Source organism: Dermochelys coriacea, chromosome 1 (assembly GCF_009764565.3).
Source record: "Dermochelys coriacea isolate rDerCor1 chromosome 1, rDerCor1.pri.v4, whole genome shotgun sequence".
NCBI classification, from domain to species: Eukaryota; Metazoa; Chordata; order Testudines; family Dermochelyidae; genus Dermochelys; species Dermochelys coriacea.
The window spans coordinates 192,094,624-192,109,370 of record NC_050068.2 but is presented as its reverse complement, the minus strand read 5'-3'; the positions used below and the strand labels follow the sequence as shown (position 1 = coordinate 192,109,370).

The 14,747-nt window shown below is 44.0% G+C and overlaps 1 protein-coding gene across 9 annotated transcripts in view; it reads left to right on the top strand.

The window, feature by feature from the left end:
- Nucleotides 1-14,747, top strand: part of PHLDB2 (pleckstrin homology like domain family B member 2) — a 114,226-nt gene that overhangs the window by 5,620 nt on the left and 93,859 nt on the right. For 7 of the 9 annotated variants that reach the window (XM_043510456.1, XM_043510449.1, XM_043510442.1 and 4 more), the window contains exon 1: nt 923-987. The exons of 1 other annotated variant lie outside the window; for it this stretch is intronic. The gene's annotated coding sequence lies outside the window, so the exon portion shown is untranslated. Of the gene's footprint in view, nt 1-922; nt 988-3,280; nt 3,287-14,747 lie in introns of those variants that run through there. One more of the 9 variants, XM_043510422.1, reaches the window with a different exon arrangement.

Genomic DNA, 14,747 nt, shown 5'->3' with positions numbered 1-14,747 from the left:
ACTGACTCAGTGTCCTCAAGTTACTGTGGAAGCAGGGCAGATAAACACAAGCCGGGTTCCTGTGCAATCCGGGCGGCCGCGCACACATCCTTTTCCTGTAGGTCTGACTCCACTCCCCATTCAGAGAAAATCTGCCATGCGTTTTCACAGCAATCACCTCTGTTGTGCTGATGTCACAGATGGGAAACTGACTCATTTTTATTGTTTGCCATTTAAGCGCCGACAGGCGGCTCTCGGCTGAATCTCGCTGGAAGTTTGATTAAGCATGTCTCACGGTCCAACTGCACAACCTCCAGCTCCCCCCGGGGAGCTGCTTCCAGAGGCAGCGTCATCGAACTTGCCAACTTTCCCGGGCGGGGCGGCGGCGGGGGTGCGAGGGTTCATGTTGTGGCCCCTCCAATGTCACCGGGCGCCAGCAGCTTGGGGACACAAAGAGGCGCATCCCCGCCCAAATCCCAGCCTGCCTCTTGGCTCACGCGACCGGCATTTCCTAAACATGGTGAACAGCGAGAAGTTTCTCGGTGTCCCAAAGCACTGCGCCCTGGGGGCGTGATACGGGCACCATTAGTTCAGCAGCAGACCCCCCCCCTTCCCCTTCCCCTTCCCCTTCCCTCCTTTGTTTGCCGCTTCGCCTTTTCGCCGGCCTCCCTTGTCTTCCTTTCTCCTTCTTTTCCTCCCGCCGTTTCCCTCCCTGCCTTGATTGCTTTTCCAATTCCTCCCTCCCCTTCCACCGCCTCCCGTGTGCCAGCCCCAGCTCGCAGGCGGCCTCAGGGCTGGCCAGAGGGGGAGCCCAGCCGCTCTGGCCCGGGGGCGGCCCCCGAGCTCGGGGCAGGCCGGGCTCGCGGTCGCGCTGGGGGCCGGGCGCTGCGCGGGGCGGTGCCGGCCGCGGGGCGGATCCCCGTCGGCGGGGGCTTGGCGGCGAGGCGGGGGGGGGGGGGAAGGAGCGGGCGAGGGATGCGCCGGGGGCAGCCGCTGCAGGAGGAGGAGGTGAGTGTGCACGTTCACCCCGGGGTGCGCTGCTGCTGCTGCTGCTGGGTCTGAGGAGCTGGGGGCTCTGTGTGTGTGTGTGGCGGGGGAACTGGGGACGAAAGGGTTGGGGGGGGTGAGAGGTTGGGGGGAGCAGAGACTATAGGGCAGAGGGAGATACTTGTGTTTGGGTCAGGGATTTCCCTAGCCCCCCAAAACTCCGTCATCCCCCCACCCCCCGGTGGCCAACTAGTTTCGCAGTGTTGCCAGTTTAGTTGTTTTCCATCCCCCCCCCCCCAATACATTCGGACACCCCCTAAAGGGGCTTCGCCCAAAACAAAGTGAGGAGACTCCAAGCGCCCTTTTAAGGTTGTGGGGGGAAGGGGTGCTAAGGGGAGATTTCCTGTTAGGGGGGACGCAGAAGACAGAACCTCCTTAAAAACTCAGATCTTTCCAAATGCCCCTCTGCCCCCCTGCCACTGGATTTGAGGAGTTTGTCCTTAGGCAGGCTCTTGTCTCTTTCTGCTGTCTGGTCCCCCCACTTTTTCCTCTCAGAATTTGTGGTGCATTTGATTTAAAGGTCACATGTGCCCCCAAAAAGACCCATTAAATTGTGGGCAGTGCCTCAGCTATGAAACTGGACTAAGGTTCGCTTTCTGCCTGTGCTCTGAGGACTAGTGACTGAGCTGAACAGGATCTTTCGCTGGTACTTTGGTTGGGAGGATGACCCCTGTTGTTTAGAGATTGTGTGATAGGTTCTGGTTTTATAAATGTTTATGACAATACTATAAATAAAAAGTAGCTTCCTTTCCCTCTCATTGGCTCTTTTAAACTGAAGTAATTTTTTCCTCTCTTGTTTGTGTATTCTTCCTCTTCTGCTGGATAATACAAATTGTTGCGACTTTCCTTTTACTAAGCAAAGCTTCCCCCCTCGCTCCCCATCTCATCCTAGCCTGTGGTGAATCCAGACGGTTACATCTGTGCTATCAGCGACAGACTCGGATGCTATAAACCGAGGCTGGAGTCTTGATTGTACTATCCAGCAGAAAAGCAAAGCTGGGATGTGAAGGAAGGAAATAGGCTCTTATTCAGTCACTGATATCGTACCATACCTATTAGCAGGGATGGCAGAGAGCAAGATTAAGTCAATGACTCTTTGGTTTTTTGCTGTTGGTTTTTTCAAGTTTCCTCCAGTGTGGCAGTAACTCTTTAAAGCCACCCTGCTGTTTATGGCCGTGGCAGGGGGTTTCAGTTGGTGAGCAATTCTACTTAGGCACAGTTATAGTAAAAGAATGTGAATCCAGCATGAAATCTGATTGTCTTGAATTAATCATGACTTTTAAACTGGATCTTCACTGTCAAATTTTGGACTCCCAATTCACCATTGTTGTACCTCTGCTAATGGTAATGGTGAAGGCTGTGGTGAGTTCTAAACTGTCCCCATGGAGATGCAGCCTCAGAGATTGTTTGTAGCCCAGCCCACTCCCATAAGACTACCCATTAGCAAAAGAAGCACAGGATGCTACCCTAACATGCTCTGAGAAATTTCTTCGTGGCTGGTGCTGTGGAGTGTCAGAAGTGTGCACTGCACTTACACTCTCTGACTTGGCAATTTTCAGACTAGCAGCTGTGTTAGTCTGTATTCGCAAGAAGAAAAGGAGTACTTGTGGCACCTTAGAGACTAACAAATTTATCTGAGCATAAACTTTCATGAGCTACAGCTCACTTCATCAGATGCATTTGGTGGAAAATACAGTGTGGAGATTTATATATACCTTTGTATATAAATCTCCACACTGTATTTTCCACCAAATGCATCCGATGAAGTGAGCTGTAGCTCACGAAAGTTTATGCTCAAATAAATTTGTTAGTCTCTAAGATGCCACACGTACTCCTTTTCTTTTTGACTTGGCAATGGTTTCTAAGCAGAACCCCTTACACAAATGGATTATTCCGCTTCAAGGGCAGCTGTGTAATATTGCCATTCAGAACATGGGTGAACATATAATGATCCGCTTTTGGCACGTGTATTCTCTATTTCAGGGGGAGAGGGGTAGGAGGCAGGCAATTTTACCTGTTTCCAAACTGGGCTCTTACTTGCTTCTCTGTTTAGGTCCCCATCCCTGCTTCAGCATGGTGATGACTGGGGGGGGTGGGGGGGAGAGAAGGAATGGCAAGGAGAAATGCTCTGTATCCAGCTTGATGCTGACTGACTGACAGACTGTCCTTTCTGAAGTGCAGTGTATATCTGTATACTGCACATTTCTTTTTAGCACAATATGTTTCTGTTTTGCCAGCCACATGAAAGAAATAGGAGGATGTCCTATCGGTATTCAAAGCTACTTGGGGGATGTAAACCTTATGTGCTGAGGATTGCAGTGAAAGCTTTCAGGGCTATAAGTTTAGTAAATGTGCATTTAAGTAACTTAACACTTGATAGAAAGCTACCTACCTGATAGTATTATGCTCAACTGTGTAAATACATCTTGAAATTAAATAGGATCCTTATGAGGACTAGGTGAGGGACATATGTGCAAGAGGTAGTTATCACAGTTTAAACCAACATTAGCTTAGAACCCCAATTATTTAAAGTGGTATATGCGGAGAAAGTGGGGGCAGTCAGGTGATGCAATGAGTTTGTGTTTGTTTTACTTTTGAAGCTTGGAGTAAAAATGTTGATGTGTCACAGGTGAACATGAACTTTAAGATCTTACTCTAGTTTCTTCTTCTTCTACTTCATACTCTTATGACCACTGATCATGGTCCAATTCCTCACTATTGGTACTTCTTAAAGGAGAGCCAAACCTAAAACAGCAGTGTCTTGTAGGTGTTAATTAAAGGGCACTGGCAAAGCAGAGTGGAATGGCAGACAAGGAAGATGTCTTTCAGCTTTTAGGTTATGGGTACACTGAAAGAGAGTGACAAGGGAACCAGGGAGATAAAATAGGAGGAGATAACCAAGGCAATTATTTTGGGGGGGGGGGGGGCAGGGGGCGGAGAGAAGAATGGATGGATATTTTCAAAATGTTATGAAGAAAGAAGTAACAGGAACTGGTGACCACCTGCCTATGTGGGAACAGGAGGAGGGGTTGAAAAATAATAACAAGGTTACAAAGTTGAGTGACTGAATGTTGTGGTCTTGTCAATAACTCTGAAAGAGGAGGCAGAGAGGGTGATGTTACGGTAAAGTAAAGATGAGCTCAGTTTTTGCCCTGTTGAGTTGGTGAAACATCCCAGATACACATCAGAAAGGTAAGCGTGATAGTGGCTAGAGAGGCAATTTGTCCTAGTGGATACCCCAGTGGATGAGGAGTCAGGAGACCCAAGTTTCTATTCCCAGTTCTGTCAATGGCATGTTGTGTGAACTTGAGCAAATCACTTCACTGCTGGTTCCCTTCCCATTATTTGTCTGTCTTTTCTAGTTAGATTGCAAGTTCTTTGGAGGTGGGGGCTGTCTCTCACTATGTTTGTACAATGCCTCGGAATGGTTGGTTGGTTCCTCTAAGTGTCACTGTAATATAAATACAAATTATGATAACGGAAGTGGTGAGGTGAATTACAGCTGAAACCATTAGTTGAGGTTGCCCATTGATAGGAGAAACTGAAGGACAAGAGGTTGAGGAACTGCCATGGAAATAAGGATCCTAGAAATCAAGTGAGAAAAGCAAATCAAGAACAGTGGAGTGATGGATTGTGGGAAAGGTGACAGAAGAATAAAGGAGGATGAAGATGAAGAGGGCCTTAGACTTAATTACAAAGAAATGCCCTGGGGATTTTTGTTTTAATAGAAAGAAGGTAAAATCTAAGCTACAAGTGAATCTTAAGGAAATATGAGAAGAAATAGAGGGAGTGGTTAGAGGAGGGGTATTATCAAGGAGGTTAGAGGGAAAATAGAGTAAGGAGAAACAACAATAGCTGAAAAGGTCAAGGTGTTTTATTTTGTCTTTTTAAGGACAAGGGAATACAAGATACTGCTTGGACACTGAAGGGAAGGAGCAAAGTCCACCAGGAGGAGTTGGGAATGGGGTTTTAGGTGGGAGAGAAACAGAGGGTGGGTCAGATGTATATAGGGAGTCCACCTTGAAATCAGAGACTGGGATAATGAAGCAAAGAATGTAGGGTGGGGAGTACAAGTCACTTCGCATATCATGTCTGTTTCTTCTCCACTTGAGGATCTCAAGAAGAGAGGTGTGGAAAATGTGCTGGTGATGGTGTAAGACTCACTATTGTATTTAATGCAAGTACAATATACTTGTTTGTTCCATTTTAATTTGTCAGTACAAGCAGTTACTTCTGCTGTGCACTGGCAACACTTACAGCATACCTGCTTTCAAACCAACTATGATTCCCTTAGTCTTAAATAAAGAGCTCTAAATTGATACCCTATACAGTGGGATTCAGACCAGGTGCTGCTTGAGAGCCCTGATTCGGAGTTCTGATCTGGATAGATGTGCCCACACAAAGTCCCCTCAAAACGAAGGGTGTCATTCCCTCTGAAACCACACTGTCTTCTGCCCACGTGGACTGCAAAGCAGGATTGGAGCCTTAAAATGTAAACTTGGTCAAGATGAACTCCTTTTTTTCCTGCCCAAATGTCCTTTGTAGGTGGAATGAGATTTGCATTGAACTGTTTTCTTACCTGCCATAAATATTTCAAATGGTGTAATTACTGGCATGATGATCATCTGCCCTGCTGGACGTGTGTTAACATTATAACCTCCTGAGCCCTTTGTAAAATGTAGCTGTATTCATTAAGATTGATCTGTATCACAGTTAAGGAGCACAATAGCAACAGTGCATTTTGTCAATTTCAAGCCATTATCACTGTAACTGTAGTAATCTGGCTTGTAAAGCTCTTTTGATGAGAAGCATTTAATGGGAGACTGTGTAAGCTGCTCTAAAAATGCTGGAAAATGAATAAGGAATAAAAACTAGAGGGGGCACTCAGATATATGGGACACGAATAATAAAAAAGAGACAAAATTAGGGGAATGGGTAAAGGAAATAAAAGAGGGAAATTTTCTTAGGATAAGTGGACGCTGAAGGAAACTGATCAATGAAAAGAAACTGACAGATGCAAAGTGGCAGTAAAAGACATAAGATCAAAGAAATCTAGATTAAGGATAAAGAGTGCATAAGAGACAGTGGGAAGAGGAACAATGTAATGGATGGGGGAAAATGTCAAGAACATCTGAGGATAAAAAAATAATAATGTAAGAGCAGAAAACCCTTGGAGCTGTTTTGATTAGCGTATACATTCTGGGGTTTATTCAATTTCTTTGTGTGGCAAACTCTCATTAAACCTGGTAGGCACATGCATATAACTCCTAAAGGAGAATTTAAGTGTCTTTATTGGTGTCAGTTAACATAGGATGTAAAGGGATAAACTTTTATTTTTTATTTTATATTTTATGATATATAAAGTTGGATTCACAATTTATTTTGTTTTCCAAAAGTCCCCCTCCTTTCCCTCAGTAGTTTACCTTAAAAGTATTAGGAATATCTATCTAGTGTTGGCTTCCCTGTCTTTTTCTAGTATATCTTCCAGAGAAGTAAGGAAGTAGAATCAAATTGTTCTTTCACAACCATCAGGACTAGAGGTGTACATTTTCTTTTTTTGTGGGAACTTGGCAGAAATGGATTTAGGCCTATAGTCAACACGAAAAGCCTTCCACTTGCCACTGGTAAATGTATTTCTGAAGCCTTGATTTACAAGCTTTTCCACTGTACCCAAAGTTTTAAAAGGAAAATATGTAATGGAACAGTGTCACAGGAATACAGTGGGAGCATATTATTGTTGGGGTGGGTTGTGCAAGTCATAGGGATAATTATGGATTCTTAATTTCAATTACTGATGGGGAACTAATCCTTCCAAAATGGAGAAGAAGATAAAACTTAACTTGGGGGATTCCTTGCCCTTCTCTTTCACCCCCATTTCGCTCCATGAGAAGTTGGATTTGATTGTGTTTTTTTTAAAAGGTATTATTTTTGTTAGTGGTGGTTTTGTGCTTGTGCAAAATGAATTAACTATATCCAGCTGGAGATGTAAAGTCTCCATATGGCCTCAATCACCTAAAGTAGCACAGAGGAAACAATGGCTTATATGACTTCAAATTAGGGAGGAAATGAAATCTATTATTTGCATACACATTGTACCATTTAATGTTTTATTCTATTGCCTTCATATTCAAGGTGTATGGAATGCTTAAGAAGGTTGCGATTGGGAGCATTTGGAATATATTAGTTAGAAAATCCTTAAATTCTAACTTTATCCCATGAATCCCACTAATTATTTCGTAAATCTTTAGCTTTTTGCCACAAACAATTTTCAATTGGACACCCTCAGCGGACAAAGATTTCTCTTATGTCAACGTTTAAACATCCAATTTTATAGTCACCGAACCACAATATCCACAGGAAATTCACGTTCTCCTTTTCCAAAACACATTTAAAATTGTCATCTTTCATGGAACTGATTAAACTTAATATGCGGTTTGTATTTCTTCAGTGTACCAGAAATAGCCGAACCAACTGACACGACACCATCAATTCTTATGAAGTAGTGTGCTCTAATTTTTTTTTTTCCTGGAAAAAAGTGTGATGCTTGTGCACAATTTTTTCTTTCATAAAAATAAAGAGAGAAAAATAAAAAGCCTAATTTGGGGGCACCTTTTTGGAATGGCTAAAGCCATACTTCTGATCAAACAGATGTGATCCAAAAGTGGTTTCTTTAGGCAGACAAGCCTAGCTGGGTGAAAAATTGTGCTGTTCCTCTTTTGTCTCTACAGGGCGCCTTCTCCCATATCTCACATGACATTTCCTTAGAGGAAAAAGGGTGCTTCCTCTGCCACTCCCTGTTCCACATCAGGAAACCTGTAGGATTGCCAGGGAAGGACTCTACAGTGGCAAATCTGATTAACACAAAACCAAATGGATGCTTGACTTTATGATTTGAAAAATACTTTGAATTAACTGAGGGTTTCAAAAGGTGCCAGATTGCCAGGTTTGAAGACCAAAAACCTCTCTACTCACATAATTAGACTTTGTGCTCATTAGCACCACAGAGGCAGATGTAAAAATCAGTCTGTATCCTAGAAAGCTAAGGACTGAGCATTTCCAGGAAACTTCTGATTGTATCCGGGCATTTGATGTTGCTCAAGGTTCTAGTCTATTGTGGGGTTGGTTTTTTTTGTGGGAGTGTGAAGGGGGAGTGGAGAAGAGTTTGGATGGATTTTTAGGTACCAGTCTTGCAATTTTCTTCTAAAGGGGTGGTTGTGTTCTCTGTTCAAGTTGTAGCCATAGTTACAGCTTTTAACAATATATGGATTACTGTATGTTTACCTGATTTTTTGGATGTTTACTATATGTGTATATTGGTTTAGTTTAATACCAGACTGTAAGCAAAAACAAGCAGGAAGAGGAAGAAGAATAGCTCAAGATAAGCTACCCCTGAGCAAACACATAAGGGTTGCTACAGAACAATGGCAGGGCTATTGGTTCCAAGGAGGCTGGCCTGACTTTCTGCTGAGCCATTCGGACTGGTTTTGTGCAGAAGGTCCAAAGCCTAGGAACTGACAAGAACAGAGGAACTTTGATTGGTTTAAAGAGGAACCCTCAATAGAGGAAGTCATTTTTGGGAAGCTGTTTGGGGGGACCAGACTGACATACAGGACATCCAAGAACGTCTGAAGAAAATAGGCCTTTCTAGCTACCATCAGGGTAAGCTGTTTGGTAAGATTAATAGATTTCAAGGCTTGAAGGAACCAACGTGATCATGTAGTCTGACCTCTTATATAACACAGGCCATAGAACTTCCCCAAAATAATTCCTAAAGCATATCTTTTGGGGGGAGATGGGGGAAATCAAATCTTGATTTACAAATTGCCAGTGATGGAAATTTGATAAATTGTTCCATTGCTTAATTACCCTCACTGTTAAAAAATATGACTTATTTCCAGTCTCAATTTGTCTAGCTTCAACTTCCAGTGATTGTATCATGTTACCCCTTTCTCTGCTAGATTGAAGAGCCCATTATCCAATATTTCTTCCACATTTAAGTGCATACAGACTGCAATCAAGTCACCCCTTGACCTTCACTTTGTTAAGCTAAATAGATTGAGCCCCCTGAATCTGTCTCTATAAGGCTGTTATCTAAACCTTTTATCATTCTCGGGACTCTTCTCTGAACACTCTGCCATTTATCAACATACTTCTTGAAGGGTGGATGCTGAACTGGACATAGGGTTCCAGCTGCGGTCACATTAGGGCCAAATACAGAGGTCAAATAACTTCTCTCCTTCTCAAGATTCCTCCATTTATGCATCCAAGGATCTGTTTATCCCTTTTGGCCACAGCATTGCACTGTCTGGGAGTTCGTGTTCAGCTGATTATCCACCATGATGCCAAAATCTTTTTTGCAGAGTCACTCCTTCCCAGGACAGAGACTCCTACTCTGTAAATATGGCCTACATTCTTTGTTCCTAGATGTATACATTTAGCCATAGTAAAACACATATTGTTTGCTTGCACTCAGTTCGAGAAGTGATTCACAAAGTTCTGTACCAGTGAGCTGTCCTCTGTTATTTATCTCTTCCCCACTTTTGTGTCGTTTGCAAACTTTATTAGCAACGATTGTGTTTTCTTCCAGGTCATTGATAAAAATGTTGAACTGCGTTGTGCCAAGAACTGATCCCTATGGGACTCCACTAGAAACACACCCATTTGACAATTACATTTTGAGACCTATCCATTAGCTAGTTTTTAGTCCATTTAATGTGTATCATGTTAATTTTATACCATTCTAGTTTTATAATCAAAATCTTAGATGCACGTTATCTGGAACAGTGGATTTAAAAATGTCTAACTTCAGTAGCTGCTGTTGAATATCCTCCTAAGGTACTAATGGAATGGAAAAAGTATTATCATCATCATCATCATGTACTGTCACTACTACTGTATTAATGTAGATGGCATAAACGGGCCCAAACAGTTAAATATGTTAATATGACCCTGTCGCTGTCTAATATTAAACAAGGATTGGGGTTTGGTATGCAGAAACCTCAGCCTGGTCAGTACCATACATTACTAAAAATCCTTCTTAACCTTTTATTAAAGATACAGAAAAAAGGGGACAACATTTAAAGTATTTGAAATGTAAAATGTTAAGCAAATCTTTCATTTTAAGATCATTCTTTATTCCCTTTAGCTGGAAAGAGTCATTAGAAGACACCCTTCCCACCCCTCTTTGACAGTCTCTTAGGTGGTAAAGATAGTAATTACTGTCCCTTTGGGGAGAAGAGATGTTAGTTGAGATTGGCTGGAGCTGTTTTTGCTGTTAAAATCCCGTTATATTTCCTAGAAGATAAAACAAGACAAACACAGAGAGAATGAAAAGAAAAGAACAGCAAAGATAAGAAAATGCATCTTCTCTCTCTGGTGTTGATGCTCACTTGCAAGAATCTTGCTGGAAAAACACGGGCCTGGCACGTAGTCTTATTAGCCACTTTGAGACCTGGTAAACTTGTTCCAGTGTTGCTATTTAAGACATTGTATTTAGCTGCCTCTTTATTGTCACAGGCTTACAGCAGTGTTGTAAAATATACAGTCTTGGCTGGCTAAGCCAAACTCTTTATTAGACAGAAGGAAAAAGGAGAGGGATAGGAAAGAAGAAATAAAGGGGAAAGGGAAAGGACACACAAAGGGGAAGGTGGTATGATGAAGTCTCACATCCCAGACGGTGTTCAGGATTTGGCCAGAGCCTGTGGAGTGGCAGTGTTATCCGGATCTCTGTCTCTGGCCCAGTCAGTTAAGGACATCCCTTGGGATCCGGATAACAAAGGCCCACTGGTGTTATGGTAGATACAAGGGTCTCAGGAGATAGTTGGGGTGGCAGCCATCACGGTGAAGCTCTCTCCTTCCTGATCTCCTATCTTTCAGTATCTTCTGCATCTGTCCATCCATATTTTCCCTACAAAGTTGTTGTGGTTTTTGTTTTTTTTTTTAAAAAAGACCCCCAAAGAGAATGATATGTGGAATAGCTCATCCCCTCCTTATATTGTTCACCATCTAACTTCAGACATACCAAGTTTGGTCCATTGATATTTGGTCCCACATTTCTCTTATTTACTAGCTATGACTTTAACACAGTCTTTGAATTAAATCACAAGTCCTTTTTGTTTAGACTAATTCAGTTTTCCTGTCACCCTTTTGCATCTTTTTTGTTCAAGAATTGTAATCATAGGTTAGTGACATTTTATGAACTTTCATTCATTTTTCACAGTTGAACTCACAGTTAGGCCCAATTATTAAAGCACTGTATCTGTTTCTCCCCCCAAATATATAACACAAATATTCATTGTAAATATGCTTTTTCTGCATTATTATTGTTAATTCTACCATTTTAATCTAATAATGGACCAATACCATTGTTAGGATTTTGTTTTGTTCCTAATATACTTGAAAGCCTCTTTATTGTCTTTAATTACACTGGCCACGTACACTGGTCAAACTGGACAGTCTACGCAAAAGAATAAATGGACACAAATCACACAGCAAGAATAACATTAAAAAACCAGTAGGAGAGCACTTTAGTCTCCCCGGATACTCAATGACAGACTTAAAAATCACCATTCAACAAAAAAACTTCAAAAAACAGACTCTAACAAGAAACTGCAGAACTGGAATTAATTTGCAAACTGGACACCATCAAATTAGGCCTGAATAAAGACTGGGAATGGATGGGTCACTACAAAGGTAATTTTCCCTCTGATATTCACCCCTTCTTGTCAATTGTTGAGAATAGGCCACTTCCATCTTAATTGAATTGGCCACGTTAGCACTGACGCCCCAACTTGGTAAGGCAACTCCCATCTTTTCATGTGCGGTAATGTATATACTGCTTACTGTATTTTTCACTCCATGCATCTGATGAAGTGGGTTTTAGTCCACACAAAAGCTTATGCCCAAATAAATTTGGTAGTCTCTAAGGTGCCACAAGGATTCCTCGTTGTTTTTACTGGCCATGAAGTTTTTTCTTGTGTCCCTTTGCTTCACTTATCAGTTTTCTACATTTCCTAGCTTCTGATTTATATTCATTACTATCAACTTCCCCTTTCTTCCATTTGTTATATTTTATTTTTTAGAGTTGCTTTCACTTCTGTAAACCAAGTTTGTTTGTTTTTTTTTTTTAATCAATATGGCCTTCTTCCTCAATTGTGGCTTTTTGGGCATCTAATAGATTAAACAATTCCCAATTATCATTCATATGTTTCTGATTAAATTGGACCTCCCTGCTGATATGGCTCATAATTGTTTTCAGCTTTCTGAAGGTGACCCCTTTAAAGCACCAATTATATATATTCTTGATCTAGACTTTATTCTGTTTGCACATTATAAATGTGATCAAGGTAGATGTATGCAGACTGTTATTCTTACTGTTAAAATAAATAATACTTTAAAGAAGCTGTTTGGTCACTATATTCTCTACTGATCACAGACAGGGGACTGGATTAGATGAATTCTCAAAGTCTGTAACTGGGCGCGTCACTCACCACTGTGGCACCTCCTGCTGTCCATCCTGGGAATTAGCTTAGGTTGCCAGTGCGCCCTCCTCAGGTGGAGTCTCACCCGTTGTCACTCCTGTCTCACATCCAGGACCCATGATGCACCCCAGACCGTGTCATCCCCTTCTGGACACAGCCCTTCGGCTGTGCCCCACTCGGCTTCTTCCCCACTTCCAGGGGACTGACAGTCCTCAGTCCAACCACTTGCCTCAATGGCAATCTGAAGTCCAGGTTCTAGCCACTCATCTCAGTGGCAGACTGCAGTCCATGCATGGACCGCTTCCCTCAACGGCCACTGGGGAGCAAGGGAAAGGTGGGGGGAGCCCGCTCCCACCCATTACTCTGGGCCCTGACCTAGGTACCCTGTTCCTCCTCCAACTCCGCTGTCTCTTTCCTGGGCCACTTCTCCCACGGTTCCAGCACCTTCTCTGCCCTTGTATCAGGGCCTCAATTTGGCAGCCATCAGCCTGGAGCTTTCTCCTACTCTGCTGACCCTGCCGAACTCTGCTCTCTCCATGGTGCTCCAACCTTCTAAGCAGCCAGCGCTCCTCCCTCAAACACTAGGGAGTTACTACCTCCCCCTCTGCTCAGCAGTCCCTTCTTATATGGGCCAACCTGGCCTTGATTGGCTCCTCCAATAAACCTTCCTCTAAGTGGCTGGCACTACAAGCCTTTTCCTTATTTGCTGCGTCCCATGCAGCCCCCCTCCCCTTTTCCAGGGTTGCTTTAACCCCTTACATCCCAGTGAGGGGTGGCCGCCCCATCATAAGGTCCCTTCTAGTGCTATGCTTCTATGACTGAGTCTCAAAGGGAAAAACCACAGATGTACAGATCCAGTTGGACCTTCTGGGAAAGCACAATTGATACACAGGGTCCCGTAGACTAGGGCCCAGTCTTAGAGTGGGAGGACTGTGGAATTCTATGAGATATGAAGTCTTGAAGCCTGACACCTGAGAGGTTGCACAGAGAGTGCTACAACAAGCCCTGCAACTAAGACAGTCGTATTCTCTGCTCACGATGTAGCCAGACTTCAAGTTGAGTTATCCTTCATGTTTATAGGACAGGAAAGTTCTTCTTTGTCATCCTAAATCAGAGTCTTCTCCATGAGATGGGTCTAATAACTCAGAAACCCATACACGTTAGAACATGTTGAACTGCAGTGATGATGTGTGGCTATCTTAGAAGGCAGGGATAGAAAAGCTAAAGTTTTTGTCTTTGCTTACAGCAGACCACTTAGGCTTTAGTGAAGGCTGGTCTGGAATCTTGAGAGAAACAAAGTAGGTAAGGTAATATCTTTTATTGGACCATCTTCTGCTGATAAAAGAGACGCTTTCAAGCTACACTGAGCACTTGGATGAGAAGAAAGTGGGGTACATATCTTTTCCAGAGAGTTACTATACTTTGTGAGAAAGTCATTGAATTCAGCAAAGTCTTAGAGTAGGTCAGGGGTGAGCAAACTTTTTTGGCCCAAGGGCCACGTCGGGGTTACAAAACTATATGGAGGTCTGGGTAGGGATGTGTCTCCGCAAACAGCCTGGCCCCCAACCCCTATCGCCCCCCACACTTCCTGCCCCCTGACTGCCGCCCTTAGAAGCCCTGACCCATCCAATCCCCCCTGCACCTTCTCCCCTAACCAGCCCCTCCCGGGACCCCCCGCCCCTAACCGCCCCCCAGAACCTCACCCCATTCAACTGCCCCTTCTCCCTGTCCCCTGACTACCCTGACCTCTATCCACACCCCAGCCCCCTGACAGGCCCCCTGGGACTCCCACCCCCATCCAACCCCCACTGCTCCCTGTCCCCCGACTGCTCCGCCCCTATCCACACCACCCTCCCCCCCCCTGCCAGAACCTCCGCCCCATCCAACTGCCCCCTACTCCCTGTCCCCTGACTGCCCGCCGGAACCCTCCGCTTCCCGCCCCCTTACCATGCTGGAGCCAGTCACGCCTCCGTGCAGCCAGGCAGTAGTGGCGGGCCAGAGAGGTGGTGGCACAGCACGCTGAGGCTGCGGGAGAGGGGGGACAGCAGGGGAGGGGCCGGGGACTAGCCTCTCCGGCCAGGAATTCAGGGGCTGGGCAGGACGGTCCCGTGGGCCAGATGTGGCCCATGGGCCGTAGTTTGCCCACCTCTGGAGTAGACAGTCAAATTTGAGGACTTTGTTTCATATTACTTGCTTAGTAAATGTGCATCTATGGTATCAGATATCCCTGTCAGATTTATT